Source organism: Typopeltis vanoorti, chromosome 18, assembly GCF_054136105.1.
Source record: "Typopeltis vanoorti isolate ZY-2024b chromosome 18, IOZ_Tvanoo_1.0, whole genome shotgun sequence".
Taxonomy (NCBI): domain Eukaryota; kingdom Metazoa; phylum Arthropoda; class Arachnida; order Uropygi; family Thelyphonidae; genus Typopeltis; species Typopeltis vanoorti.
The window spans coordinates 76,514,922-76,529,903 of record NC_143566.1 but is presented as its reverse complement, the minus strand read 5'-3'; the positions used below and the strand labels follow the sequence as shown (position 1 = coordinate 76,529,903).

Here is a 14,982-nt window from a genome sequence, read left to right as displayed (position 1 = left end):
CAAAACAGCCTTCCTCCATGGCAGTCTTGCAATCTCTCACTTTGTCAGTTACATAAGTCTTATACATCATCTGTCTACCTTCAATTATTTAATGCACATACAGAACAACCACTCTGATTTCTTGCCTATCTATATTGATGGTTCAAGATCGGAGATCTCTGTTGGCTGTGCTTCTTACCATTTCTATTTCCAACTAGATGTTGGAAATAGAAATGTTAAGTCTGTATAATTACTGCTCATTTGCAGTAATTATACAGACTGAGTTCTTTACAGGCTATATACTGATTACAGACAGTTTATAAGATGGCAGTAAGCACTGACAAACAAATTGCATGAGATCAAGCTTGCAATTATGCATTGACAGTCTAGTCAGTGTAGAAACAGAAGAGAGGAAGTTGTGCTTACTAGCATCCACATAAGTCAGTCATCTTCCACATTCCAATTTACTGAGGGCTGATCACCCACCTGTGTGGAAATATAACACCTGCCTTACCATTAATCATATTTTGGTGGAGTGCTGGCACTTCATATGAGAGAGGAATGAAGTTTTTAGTTATCTGGCCAAGCTCTATACACTCAGGCAGATTAACAGACTCTGACAAATTACAAGATGTTTTTAAATTTTTACAATGAATTAATTTATTCATACACATTTGATTATAAATTTGTTTATATGTAGATACCAAACCCATACATTTTATTTACCCATTTTTCTTATAACTATTTATTAATACCTTTTTTAATATGCAGATACTCAACACTTTGTACATACATTTTATCTTCACTAATTTGCCTTCTTATAACTATTTATGTATTAATACCCTCTGTACTGCTGTAACCTGTGTCATGGTGCAGTATGACCTTTGCTGTCTTTGAGCCATAAAACCACAAATCACTCATACCCCCTTTAGTCAGCTTCCAGAAATGACCTCAAGTTCTCCATCCACCACTGTTCATAAGCTGAAGAATCTCATTTGTTGTATGCTGTAAAATCCACTTTCTTACTGTATGTTTCTATTGTATCTCCATTCCTCTATCTGTTCCTCAAACTTTGAAGACAACATTTTCTCTCAATCTGTTCTCACATGCACAGTTACATAGGTCAGTTATCGTGGTTACTTGCTACTGAATCTTCTCAGCCATCTCCACATTTCCTTGCCACATGACCATATCTGTGCATAGTAATCTGAATGTGGTCTTATCAGCTCCTTGTAAAGAGAAAAGCATTTGCATTTTCCCATTATTTTTAAAAGTGCTGTGATGACTTAATTATCTTAGCAATGCAGCTCCTTCAGCTTATTACAATAATAACCCCTTAGTTTATAGCATCACTGACTACTTCCAACAAATTTCCATTGATTTAATCCTCTGTATGATACTCTTCCATCCAAAATCCAAATGCATAACTTGACATTTGGCAACATTAAAGTAATTCATTGTCATTTTCCCATATGTTCACATCAGCCAGGAATTCTGTCATGTACATTCTTTATTGCTTTCCCTAACTTTGCATCATCAGCAAATAACCAAATATCATGATAATATTTAACAAATATTATTACAAAATAAAATATTTGTGAGTAAGCTACTATAAACTAATGCATTTTGTTGCTACTGCAAGAGTTTCCCATTCAAATTAAACATCAAAGGGAAATCTTAACAGCAGGTACTAAGGAGCCAATAACTTCAGCACAACCTGTGAGTACTTTTTAGTGCATTAAATCAGTTATATTTTGATCCAAAAATCAGCCACGTACAAGCACTTGCCATGCCTACTGTGCGAACAAAGATGGCTGCAACAAAAGCCAGCGACTAACAAGCACCCCGTGTCCCGCCAGCGTAGTGTTGTCGATTGCCGACAAACCCACAAAGTGCTGCAGCTGTAAAATTGATATCAGCGATAAAAAAAAAGGTATAAATGCACAGGTTCTTTTGCAACTGGATACACGCTTCCTGTGCAAAAATGGACGAGTCGCGCACAATATGTATGTATATATATATATATATATATCGACCTTAATCAGCCCTATTTCTGTTCGCTGTGCCTCCTGTCTGTAAAACAGCTCCTGAACTTAGGCAAGTGAATTGAAAATCTCGAACAGCACATCAATGCTAGAAACGAAACTCTTTCCTCCAAAATACGAGCACTAAAAACCAAGCTCGAATCAACTGACGATCAGTGCTGCAACGCAGGTTCACCTTCATCATGAATGAACTCTGTAACCTAATTGCATCAACAGTGCATGACTTGATGGACACCAAAAACAAAAAATTCAAAGCCGATATTTTGAACTTTCCAAAGGAAAACGGAAAAGCACTAAAAGAAGACATCATCAAATTAGCAGAAGAATGCAACATTGATTCTAAAAAATCATCAGGTGCCATCGTTTTGGATCCATAAATAAAAGAAAGGTTGGAACGAACTTTCCATGCCACATAAAAGTGACTTGCGACACGCCAACAAGCACATCAAAACTAATAACAGCGATTAACAAGTTCAAAGACACTTGTCCCCAATTGCACAAAGGGAACAAGGATGCCAGCTTCGAAGGCAACTTGCAGAAAAACATCAAAATGGTGACTACAGTTGGATCATCAACTACAGACAAGTTAAATTGGTGCCAAAAACAAGTGATGGCACTAGCAGCCACCATGGTGACCAGTATCTAGGCACTGCATAGGAAATATGCAAGACCCTTGCAGTCAGACATGACTCACAAAACCCCTACTTCACCAACATCCATGGCCTAAACTCCAAACTTAGTGTCCACTACCACCTTCAGTCTACTAAACCCTGCCTACTCCTTCTGGCAGAAACTCAAATCTTCCCTCCACCCCTCCCCAGCACTCTTCATCTCAACCTTCCAAATTACACACTCTTTAACTCCTTTCAACCCAAGGGGCATCTGTGCATACATCTGCTTCGACATACAGTGCCAGAGAGCACCCAACTTTGACCTTCTTTAGTTGAAAATATCCTTTCCCAACTCAGTCAAATTCATATGCTGTCTCTATCGCTTCCCTAACGCAACCAACCACTCTGAGCTCTTTAATTTGGGTAGAAACCCAAATTTGTTCCAACCCAAATACATGCACCAAACTTATAACCTAAGTTAGCGTTTCCCAAACTTTTCCTGCGATGGAACTCTTCACAAATCCTGAAATTTTCACGGAACACCTTGGTTATTTTGTAATGTAATAATTACTTGTTAATTTAGCTGATTTTTATTATTAATTAATAATTAAGCATAAAAATCATTAAATTAATTTGTGCTGATTTTCATTGACACATCCCATTCTGATCACCAAAAATTTATAACATTATTATAAGTACTTACGAGTGAATTCAGACTTTTTCTCCTGTGTGCTGGTAGTTTTCCCCTCCTTTTGTACATCCAGGAGATCGCTTTGTAGGCTGGAGGTGAATGAATCACTATCTGTTACATCACAAACATCTTCAATAATACCAAATACTTTGGTTTAATACCAAAATTAAACCAAGTCCGTTGTCTCTTATTCATATTAAAATTTAAATCTGCAGGCCTATTGCTTTTAAAAAATTATGGCACTATGGTTACAAAACAAGCACTTTCACCCTACAATACAAACTTGCAAAGAAAGTATTCAGTATTACTAGATTTGAGAACCGGATACAGACTACCTTGCTCTTCAATTTTAGTGGAAAAATTTTCTTTATACTTCCTTACTGATTGGTCACTAACATTTGCAACACAGATGTTATTTCGTTCAGTTTTGAGAACAGAGGATACGCTGCCCATTGTTGTAATCGACTTGCAGGCAATTTTTACGATCGGTCATAAACAGCGTTATTCTCTTTCCAGATTGTTGAAAGATTTTGATGTGTGAAAATTAACGATAATTCATGAATATTTCCATGTTTAAAAATATGCCGTTTGGTCACTGACATTTGCTACACAGATGCCATTTCCTTCAGTTTTGAGAACAGAGGATATGCCTCCCATTGTTATAATCCACTTGCAGGCTATTTTTATGACTGGTCATTAACAGCGGTATTCAGTTTCCCAGATGTTGAAAGATTTCAATGTGTGAAAATTACCGATAATTCATGAATACTTCCATGTTTAACTTGCTACACAGATGTTATTAAGCATTCTGGGTCTGAGCTTTTTTTGACATATTCAGGAATATTATTCTCCTCAGAATATTTTCACTATAAAATATTTATTCATGAAATATGCCTAGAAAACTAAAATGACTAATTCCAGGAGAACTTCTCGTGGAACACTTATTCACCTTCCGTTTGGGAAACCCTGACCTCAGTAATCCTCACTGCCATGGAAACATATTCCCCACAGTACTCTAACATGCCATTCCCTCACTAAACCCTGGTTTTTCCGAAAGATGTGCCAAGGCTGTACAAATGAAAAAACCAAACATACCATTATTGGCTCAGATCAAGAACTCCATTCCTCCTTTAGAGCTTATACTGAAGCCTGAAATAAATGCAAAAAAAAAAAAAAAAAAAATCAATGCTTCCAGAACAGAGTCTGAAAGAGCAAAAAGCAGTAAATTACAAGCCTACCCAAACGGCAGCTGAGCCTTTAGGTCTCTCCAAAGCAATCAGTCATAACTTCTGCCCAAAACTTTTACCACCCAATCATACCCAGATGGCTCCATTGCATCATCACCTATAGAAAACGCCAATCTCCTGGCCTCACACTTTGCTTCCAATGCATGTATAATTGAGAATGGCAAATGTCCCTCAACCATTCCAGATGCTCACTATATCCTTTTGGCAGAAAGAGATCAGTAAAATACTGTGTAAATTAGACACAAAAAAGTCTTCTGGCCCTGATGGCGTTCCTCCAATTGTCCTGAAGGTTTGTGCACCAGAACTGACTCCTCTCCTGTGTTGCCTATATACATGGGTGGTCTGAAAAGTACTTGGCCTAACAATGAAAAAACGAATTTATAATTTCAAAATTATTTTTATTTTTCAACATAATCTCCCTTAAGACATTTATTTAATACATTTAATACATTTATTTCAGCGATGCTCACTTTCAGCAATGTTGCATTGCAAAATACTCCTCTACAGCTGCAATCACTTCTTGATTCGAAGAAAAATGCTGACCAGCGAGGAAGAGTTTTAGTTTTGGGAAGAGACGATTCAGAGAGAGCCAAATCTGGGGAATAGGAAGGATGTTCTAACAATTCATAATGCAGATCCCTTAATTTTCCCATTGCCAGGTTCTGTCCTCTCACCAACCTCTTCCTACTATATATCAATGACCTACTTCAGCTTACCTCTCCAACCCAATACAGTTTTCCAGACGACAGTATATTGCACTCTTCTCTTTCTTTTGATAAACCTTACTACACACAACTCACATGAACCTGCAGAACAGCAACCACCACTGCCCTCAATTCTTATTTCCATGCCATCCTCCAATGTAGTTCAGATAACCTAGTCAGTTTCAATGCTAATAAGACCCAGATTTTTTTCACATTTTCTCCTAGTATTATTTTTGATAACACCCAAATTTTCACACAATTTGACATTTCCCTTCTTGGAATTATCCTGACATCAAGCCTCTCCTGGCATAAACACATCACAACCATTTCATCCTCAGCTTCTAAAAAACTAGGATTTCTCTTTTGCTCAAGACGTTACTTCACCTCTGAACAGCTGTTGACCTTATGAATCGCAAATCGGCCCAACCATTTACTACTGCTCTCACGTATAGGGTGGGGCCCCCAAAAGCTCTGTTAAAAACCCATCTCTTACCAACTCACTCCTCCCACTTTCGCACAGATGTTTGGTTTCTGTGACATGTCTATTCTAGAAATATTTCCATGGGAAATGGTCATCTGAAATTGCATCAATAATTTCCCCATTTAGTACTAAGCTCGTTGGAACACGTGCAGCTGCAGCTCAACATTCCTTCACATCAAGCCTCTCCTGGCATAAACACATCACAACCATTTCATCCTCAGCTTCTTTTTTAAAAAAACTAGGATTTCTCTTTTGCTCAAGACGTTACTTCACCCCTGAACAGCTGTTAACCTTATGAATCGCAAATCGGCCCAACCATCTACTACTGCTCTCACGCATGGGGCGGGTCTTCCCCTTGTGCTCCCCAGGGAATATGATATACAGTCATTCAAATTAAATGAGAACAAGTGCCTTCTTTCCCAACCCACCACCCATGCACTGTACTAACCAAGTTGGGAAAAAAAAAATTCTAACATCTTTCTCTAATCCAAAGTAATTTAATAAGGTGTGACACATTTCTGGCAGCTTGTATAGGTAAATATGACTTCTGCATTGCTTCAACTTTGGTATCACCTCTGGGTCTGGCTCCCACTGAAGAGACCTTAATGAAGGTAGAAACCGGTCTGGGTAGTGACCCTTCCCATAATGCATAACATTATACATGTCTGCAAGGCGATGTGCTTTGCATTATTGGATACTAAGACAAGTGATGTGAAGTTTGTCTGCCTTTGCTATGAGTTGCCCCCAGTCCTGAAGATACTTCAGGTGCAAACTTTGTTTGCTTACACTTGGATAAAGCATTAAACTAAATATATAATTTTTAGTCTAACCAAGTGAAAAAAAAACTTCTAACATACTATAGGTTGATCAACTAACCTCTCATATATATGGGATCAACAGGGGAAAAAAAAAAAATTGCACTCGAGATCCTCCTTAATATCATTTTCATCAGTATGATATCGAGAAGGATCTCAAGTGCGATATTCTGTCTTAAGTATGACCCACTGGTCACCCTTCTTTTCACACTCAGCACAGCCGTATGGCACTTTCTGGTATTCATTGGTCAGTCATTCTCCAATCCTTGTAACAGGTTTATTCTGCAGTTTCATCATCAAATTCCTGATATATACCATCAAGGTGGGGGGGGTACAGGATATGATAGTACTACATGAAAAATTTACATCGTTACTAACTTCCTCTCTACAATTTTCCTCCAAATCAGTGTCTTACCTGTCAACACTCAAATATTATCAGATCTTTTATTTCTGTCTTCTAAGGGCACTTTTTTTTACTGTATCAATCCACCTATATCTTGGCCTTCTTCTGGGTCTTTTTCCTGCCAACCTGGCAGAGAACACTTGTTTTCCTAATCTTTCCTCTCTCCCATTCTGTTTAAGTGACCATACTACCCGAGATTAGCTCTGCTAATGAATTCCTGGTTGCTGACAATGTCGAGTTCTTTCCTAATATCTTCGTTTTTAATATGATATTGGCATTGATGACATCTGTTCATGCTCCTAATCTTTCTCGGCACACTCATATCTGCACTCTCTAGTCTTTGGTCAAGTGTTTTACTTCTAACCCAGCTCGCAGATCCATAAGTTAAAATTGGTTTGAACACTGTCTCGTATACGGTTAATTTAGTGTTTTGGCTAATTTCTCTCTTATCCCATATAAATTTATGTAGTTGACTTCCTATCATACCAGCTTTGTTGATTCTGTTATCTATTTCCATATTTAATTTGCCATCTTCACCAAAAATCATGCTTAAGTAGCTAAAATGTTTTACTTGTTCTATAGGTTCTTTATTCAAAATGTAATAGGCAGAAACTTGATATTTTCAATGTTTCTGCCTATTTTCACTGTCTTTGTCTTTTTAATGCTGAACTTCATACCAAAACTATAAAACAGTTATTCAATTTAGTCAGGGAATCTTGCAGACTTGTAGTGGATTTATTTAGAAGTATAATCATCTGCATAAAACAAAGAGCTGAGATTAATACCTCCAATTTTGATATCAGGTTTAATACTACGTCATAATGTGATCCATATAGATAATGAATAAGAGAGGGGATAATGTACATCCTTGTCTGACACCAAATTTAACATTAAACCACCTTCCTGTATTTCAATTCTAACTGCTGACTTACAACTCAAATAAAGACTAAGTATTGCTTGATATAATACCCATTAACACCATATAACTGTAGCGTTTTGAATAGCCTCTCTCTTGGCACCTTGTTATATGCCTTTTCCAGATCTACAAATCTTTGTTATATTCCCATGATTTCTCGCCTATCTGTCGTAAAGTGAAAATCTGATCGTGACAGCCTCTATTTGACCAGAATCTAGCTTGTTCTTCACCAAGCTTCTCTTTTACAATCCTTCTCAACTGTTTCTCAAGTATACTTGCATATATTTCTTGCAAGTATACTTGGGAGGTGGCTAAAGGTGTAGAATTTTCAATTAAGACAGGGTACATGTGGAATTATTGGGCAGGAAAGTATGACAAGCTTAGGAGTTTGATTGGTTCAGTGCCATGGCATGTACAACTGCAAGGACTAGAAGTTGATAGTGCATGGGAGGTAGTTAAGAAGTGCTTGCATGAAGCAATGGCTGAATGTATACCTAGAGTCCGAATAATAAATCAAGTAGGGGTTAAATGGATGAATAACACCATTAAGCTTGAGTTGCAAAAAAAGAAACAACTATGGAGGGAATTTAAGGAGAAGGGTGACCGGCAGGCACATGAACAGTATAAAGCGCAGGCCAGAAGGGTGACGAGTGTGGTAAGAAAAGCAAAAAAGGATTACGAAAGAACATTGGCCATGCAGGCTAAAGAGAATCCTAAACAGTTTTTTAGATATGTAGCAAGTAAAAGGAAAAATGTACATGGCAGATTGATTTTAAAGGATGCCGATGGTAGGGAGGTAACTGAATCAGTTGAGATAGTTGAGTTACTGAGTGAGCACTTTGCAAAAGTATATCATCCAGGTGGTGACATTGCAGAAACGAATAAACCAGTAGATTATACGGGAATTGTGGTTAATGAAGTGGAGGTGAGTAGTCTATTGCATAACCTCAATGTCAATACATCTGTGGGATTGGATGGTATACCAGCTCGTGTTGTACGAGAAGCAGCTAAAGAATTGTCAGTACCCTTGACCATTTTGTTTAATTTGAGTCTCGGGTCTGGGTTAGTCCCGAGCAGGTGGAAAGAGGGGAAAATAGTTCCACTGCATAAAGGTGGTTCCAAGACTGCTGTTGTAAATTACCGACCGATTAGCATATCAGGAATCATTGTCAAGGTCTTAGAGAAAATAGTCAAGAGGAAAATACAAGATTGGATAGAAGAAAATGGGATACTGTATTGGGGACAGCATGGTTTTGTGAAGGGTAGGTCATGCCTCAGTAACTTGCTCACGTATTATAACACAGTGACGGCTGAACTGGATAAGGGTAATGGGTTTATGGTGATTCTACTGGGCCTTGCCAAGGCCTTTGACAGGATTCCACATGGAATTCTAATCAGTAAATTGCAGCATATGGGAATGGACATAGGGTTGGTGAGATGGATAGGAGGGTGGTTGACGGAGAGATATCAGAGAGTGGTTTACTCGGGAGTAGAGTCCACAAGACGGCCTGTGACTAGTGGTGTGCCACAAGGATCTGTTCTTGGACCACTGCTGTTTAATTTGTTCATAAATGATATAGGAAATGATCTGAGAGGAACAGTTCATTTGTTTGCGGATGATGCGAAGTTGGGTAGGGCAATAGTGAATGCAGATGACGTCAAAATTTTGCAGGATGATTTGGATAGATTGGAGGTCTGGGCTAAGGAGAATGGATGTCAGTTTAATGTGGCAAAATGTAAGGTTATGCATTTTGGGGTGAAAAGATTGGTGGCAGTTTACTGCATTGGTGGAACCCTGCTCCAGGAAATTGATGAGGCACGAGATTTAGGAGTGTTGGTAGATAAGGAATTGAAATTTAGGGGACACATTGCAAAAGTGACCAAAACAGCTCATCAAATCACTTGGTTGCTGAAGAATACGTTGACAAGCAGAGACAAGCAGGTTATTGTTCCTCTCTATCGAGCCTTGATAAGACCCCATCTAGACTACTGTGCTCAGATTTGGTCACCTAGGTTTCTTCTTGATGGGGAGGAGGTGGAGAGGATCCAGAGGTGAGTGACCAAGATGATAGCAGGTCTGTGGAATGAACCGTATGAGAACAGGTTGAGGATTTGTGGGTTGCAAAAATTGGTTGATAGGCAGAGGAGGGGAGATATGATTGAGACATTCAAATTACTGAAGGGTTTCTATAAAATTAATTCAGAAGATATTTTTGAGAACAGGGCTGGTTGTGGAAGGACTAGGGGACATCCATGGAAACTGGGCAAAAGTGTGGTTAGTAAAGGTGTTAGAGCTGGGTTCTTTACTTTTAGAGTAGTGAATGAGTGGAATGCGCTCCCTGAGTCTGTAGTGGATGCTGTGACAGTGAATGAGTTTAAGGCGAGATATGATAGATACTGTATGAATGTCAAATAGTTGTGATGAATATGATTTGGGGCCTCCCTCGATGAGTCTAATGACTCCCTGAAGTTGCCCGTAATAATAGTAATATCTTACCAGGAACGAAATACCTCTATAATTCTCACATTCAATTTTATTTCCCTTTTTATATATGGGTACTATGAGAGTTCTACTCCAATCAACTGGAATTTGACCCTCTGTCCAGGCCTTCTGACTCTTACAGTGCAGCCACTGTAAGACTTATACCTCCAAACTTGAGCATTTCTGGTCGACTATCATCTACTCCTGCCTTTCCACATTTCAGGCTTTTGGTCAGTGTTTTTGACTAGGCTGTCATCTCCACTTGTTTAATTCAGCAATTTTCGAAGTAATTACTCCACACTTGAAGGATATCTTTTTCCTCCTGTTTTCATGTCACCTTTATCATCTCTAATTCCTTTTACAGCACTCTTTCCTCCATTGCTAAGCTTCTTCAACAACCACCAGAATATTTTGTTACCTTCTTGATATTTATTTTCTATGTTCTTGCCAAAGTCCTCCCATGACTTTTGTTTTGCCAGTTTTACACAGTGTTTAGCTTTCTTACATTTGTCTCTGTATTCTGTAAGAGTACAAGCTGACTTATTTGCCAGGAACTTTTGTTATGCTTTCTTCTTTTTCTTCACTGCCTCTTTAACTTTCTGTATCCACCATAGAGTTCTGATTTTTCTATCCTTGCAGACAACCTCACCACATGCCTCTCTGAATGTTTTCTTCATGGCTTGCCATGGAGAAATCTCCAAAGGTTTGGATCCTCTTCTCAAACTCTTTCATTTTTTCTTCAATAATGTTTGTGTATTTTAGTCTACAGTTCACATCTGAGAACTGTTCAACTTTTATTCTTTTAAAACTTTCTTACATGCTCTTCTTTTCAATATGAAATTCAATATTATCCTCCTCAAGACTAAATGGTGATCACTTCCAATTTAATATCCTCGGTACACTCTGGTGTCCTACACCAGGGAGAAAACATCATTGTTAACAATAACATAGTCAATGAGACTTTTTTATTCCATGGCTCTTCTCTCCATGTGAATTTATGTCCATTTTTATGTTGGAACATTGTGTTAGTAATAACCAGTCCATATCCTGAGCTGAAATCCAACAGATATTTGCCATTATTATTAGCTTTGCTCTTTTCTCCAAATTTTCCCAATATATTTTTGTATGTCTGACAATCATTTCCTACTCTTCTATTTAGATATGTAACGAGGACCAACTTTTCCTTTTTCATTGTGTCAGTTGCTTTCTCTAAAGCCTCAAAAAAATTTCTCCACTTCTACCTTAGTGTCACCTTCTGTTGGGACCATAGGCACAAATAAGTCTCATTGTCCAGTTTCCCATTCTCATATTTGCACACACACATCACTCTACTTGAGACTGCCTGCCATTCAAGATTAGCCTCATATTTAGTGTTGAATATTATAGCTACTCCTTCTTTTCCTTGATCATCATTGCCTGAATATATCATTTTGTATTTATTGCTCAGAAAGATCACACCAATTTTTTTTTTTGGTTCAATCACCCCTATTATGTCGATCTGGTACTTATCCACTTCCTCAGCCAGCTCCGTTTCTTTGCCATTCAGGCTTCTTATGTTGATAGTACCGCTCTTGAAATGTGATGTTGAGTTGTGGTTTGTTTTAAGATTTGTTCCAGTAGCTGACTTTTCGCTGTTTGCCCTGGTTCCCTGGCAAAAACAGTGGGGTCCGTGTTTAACCGGGCAATGCCCCAGCTTGCCTGAAATTCTGTCATGTTGTACCATAATTTGAAATTTTGGTTTAAGCCAGTAAGAATACAATTTGGTTGGCTAAATCCCAAATTGCCAGCCCATCCTCATTCAGTATCTAGGTAAATACCTAACAGGGTGCATCATGGGAAGGTGAGGATTGGTCATTAGGTCTGAAGTTCTGGTTGGTTCTCCACATTCCTTTAAATTCTATGTGGAGTTCTCCTCTCAGTTATGTAGCTTTGACCCTTAAGCACACTTTCTGCAGTTCCATGCCTTTGAATTTGTAGAACTACCTCTAATGTGAAATCCTATCAAATTGTTAAAATTCAGAAGTATTATGGTATAACCATTCCTGTTATTCAACTCTGTCACACTATTGTTGAACATGAACAGATCATCACTAAAGCATAACCTACTTTTTAAATAACCATGCTGTTCTCTATGCAGGATTCAAGTTGCCTACAACCTATAAATGTAATTTTTAGCCACCCTTTCTAGTACCTATTAAGGTATCGGAAAGATATTGAAAATTGGCTAGATGGTTGAAACATTTTATTTGTTTTGTTGAATTCTCAGATGACAATAGTTAATTTTCATGCTTGTCTTTCTATTGTTGATTTTCACACCAAATTTGTTATAGCACTTAATCAAATCTTACATTCTTGTTGTAGATTTATATAAGTTTAATATTTCTGATTTTGACATTGAGCTTAATGCAGAGATTTAGCAAGTTCTTATCTTTATACCTCATTTTACATCAAAGTGATTTCTCAATTATTTCCTCCTAAAATAAACTGACAATCTTTATCAAAAACCGCAACCCAGTATCTGTTTTTCTTTAACTATTTCTTCGACATATTTTCTTAACCTTGAGTTTAAAAAAAAAAAAAATTACTAGGACACAAATTTATTTCCTTTCATATAGATGGGATACTATGGAATTTGACTTGACCAAGGTGTCTGAATTATGCATGTATCAACTGTGAAATGTCTGTACCTCCATATTTGAGCATTACTCCTTGCAAGTTTCTTAAATATTTTATACCACTGTTATTATGCCACTGCTTACATCTCATTTAATAATTTTTCAAAATAATCACTTCAGACATTTAGAATATCCCAATATCCAATTTTTGTGTAATATATAACGTGTCAGGTTCTTTTACAATACTCCTTACTTGGTTAATGCTTTCTTGATATCCTCCAATCTTCATAATATGCTGACTTTGATGTTTATCTTCTATATTCTTCTGTTTTCAGATTCTTTATTCTATAAGGCTGTATGCTGACTTTCTTTCCAGAAACTTTTGAAATAAGTTTTTTTTTTTTCCCCCTCCGGGACTGCTTCTTTAATTTTTTGGGTCCCATGAAGTTATGATTCTATCCTTGGAAGCAACTTTCATCACATACTTCACTAGTTGAATTTGTCGTGATTTTGTTCGTATTTTTCCATTGCATTTCTAACAGTTGATTTTCATATTGCTTTCACTTTTTCTCCAGTAATATTTTTATTTATATCTCTGAAATTATACTGAAACATTAAAAACTTGCATAACTATTTTCTTTTCCATGTGATATACATTTTTATCTTGCTCACAATTTAAGTGATGATCATTTTCTGTATATTCTCTTATCCTGAGCCTGTCAGAAGATAGCATTATCTGTAAAATTGATTTTTAAAAAAAAAACTTGTCACTTCATCGTAAAAGATAGATTTGGGAAGAGACCTCTACATGTGATTGATGCTTTCTTTAAAGGGTTGGTGGGACTCACCTAATGTCAAATCCTCTTACTTGTGTGCTTCATTAGTAAGTATTCACCTGGATATTGAATTAATGAATATAAACTGGCAATTTGGAATTTTAGCTGAACAAACTATATTCTGCATTGACTTAAACCAGAAATGAAATGTTTTAATTTGATGAAATGTCATGCAAGTTGTGGAGTCACCTGCTCGAACAAGGCTCAGCTGTTTGGTTATGGAACCAGGAAGAAAAAAAGTCAGCTTCTGGAGCAGGCTGACTTCAGCAGAAGTGTAGATGAGTAACATCAGTGTAAGAAGTATCAATGGAAAAGATCATTTGTAGCCAGTCTTAGCACCACCTTTTTGAAGTAGAACAATTTTACTCTTTTTATTCCTTTGGAAATTACACTATTGTAAGACTTGTTAAACAAGTATTCAAAGGCAGCTGTTAACTCCCTTGAATATTTCCTTAAGACACATGATGTGTCAAGTACTGTTGCCTTATTGACATCAAATTACTTGTATACCTCTTGCTCATCACTCCATCCTTTCCCATTCTCTCTCTTTTCATGATGTCATACTAATGAAATATCCTGATGAACTGCTTACTGAATACTTTGAGTAAATTCTCCAGCAGTTATCAGTCTGTCATTTCATTCATTACATCTTATCATAATCATTCTTTCTTCTCTAGGATTTTTCTTGGCCATATTGGCTAATTTTCCTCTCATGCTGCACTTTTGCTGTTCTCACAGTCGCCTTTCTTGCCTGTTCTTTGTACTTCATGCAACTGATTATTACTAGTATTTAAGTTGCGCTTCTTGCACAACTTAATTATTTACTGCAGCATCTTCCAGATTTGCATGCTTAATTTCTTAATTCATTCATTTTATACCTATCTTATTCAGCATTTTGACCTTTGGAATACATCATTTGTACATTGCTGTTAAATAGCTCTTAATAGTCCAAGTAGCATTTGTCTCCTTTCAGCTTAACTCCTAATTTCATGCTCTAGTTCCAGGGTGTGTTCTAAGATTTCATAATTGCTGGCCTTGTAGTTCCACAAACCTTTTTCTCACAAAAGTCTTCATGTGACTAGTCTCCTTGAAGGTGATCATTCATGATCACTCTTGCGATCTGGAGAGAGGTGCAGCATTCTATTCACAGTGATGTC

The 14,982-nt window shown here is 37.3% G+C and overlaps 1 protein-coding gene across 2 annotated transcripts in view; it reads left to right on the top strand.

Annotated features, from left to right (window-relative positions):
* Positions 1 to 14,982, top strand: part of LOC150096824 (uncharacterized) — a 99,272-nt gene that overhangs the window by 79,184 nt on the left and 5,106 nt on the right. The window lies entirely within an intron of this gene.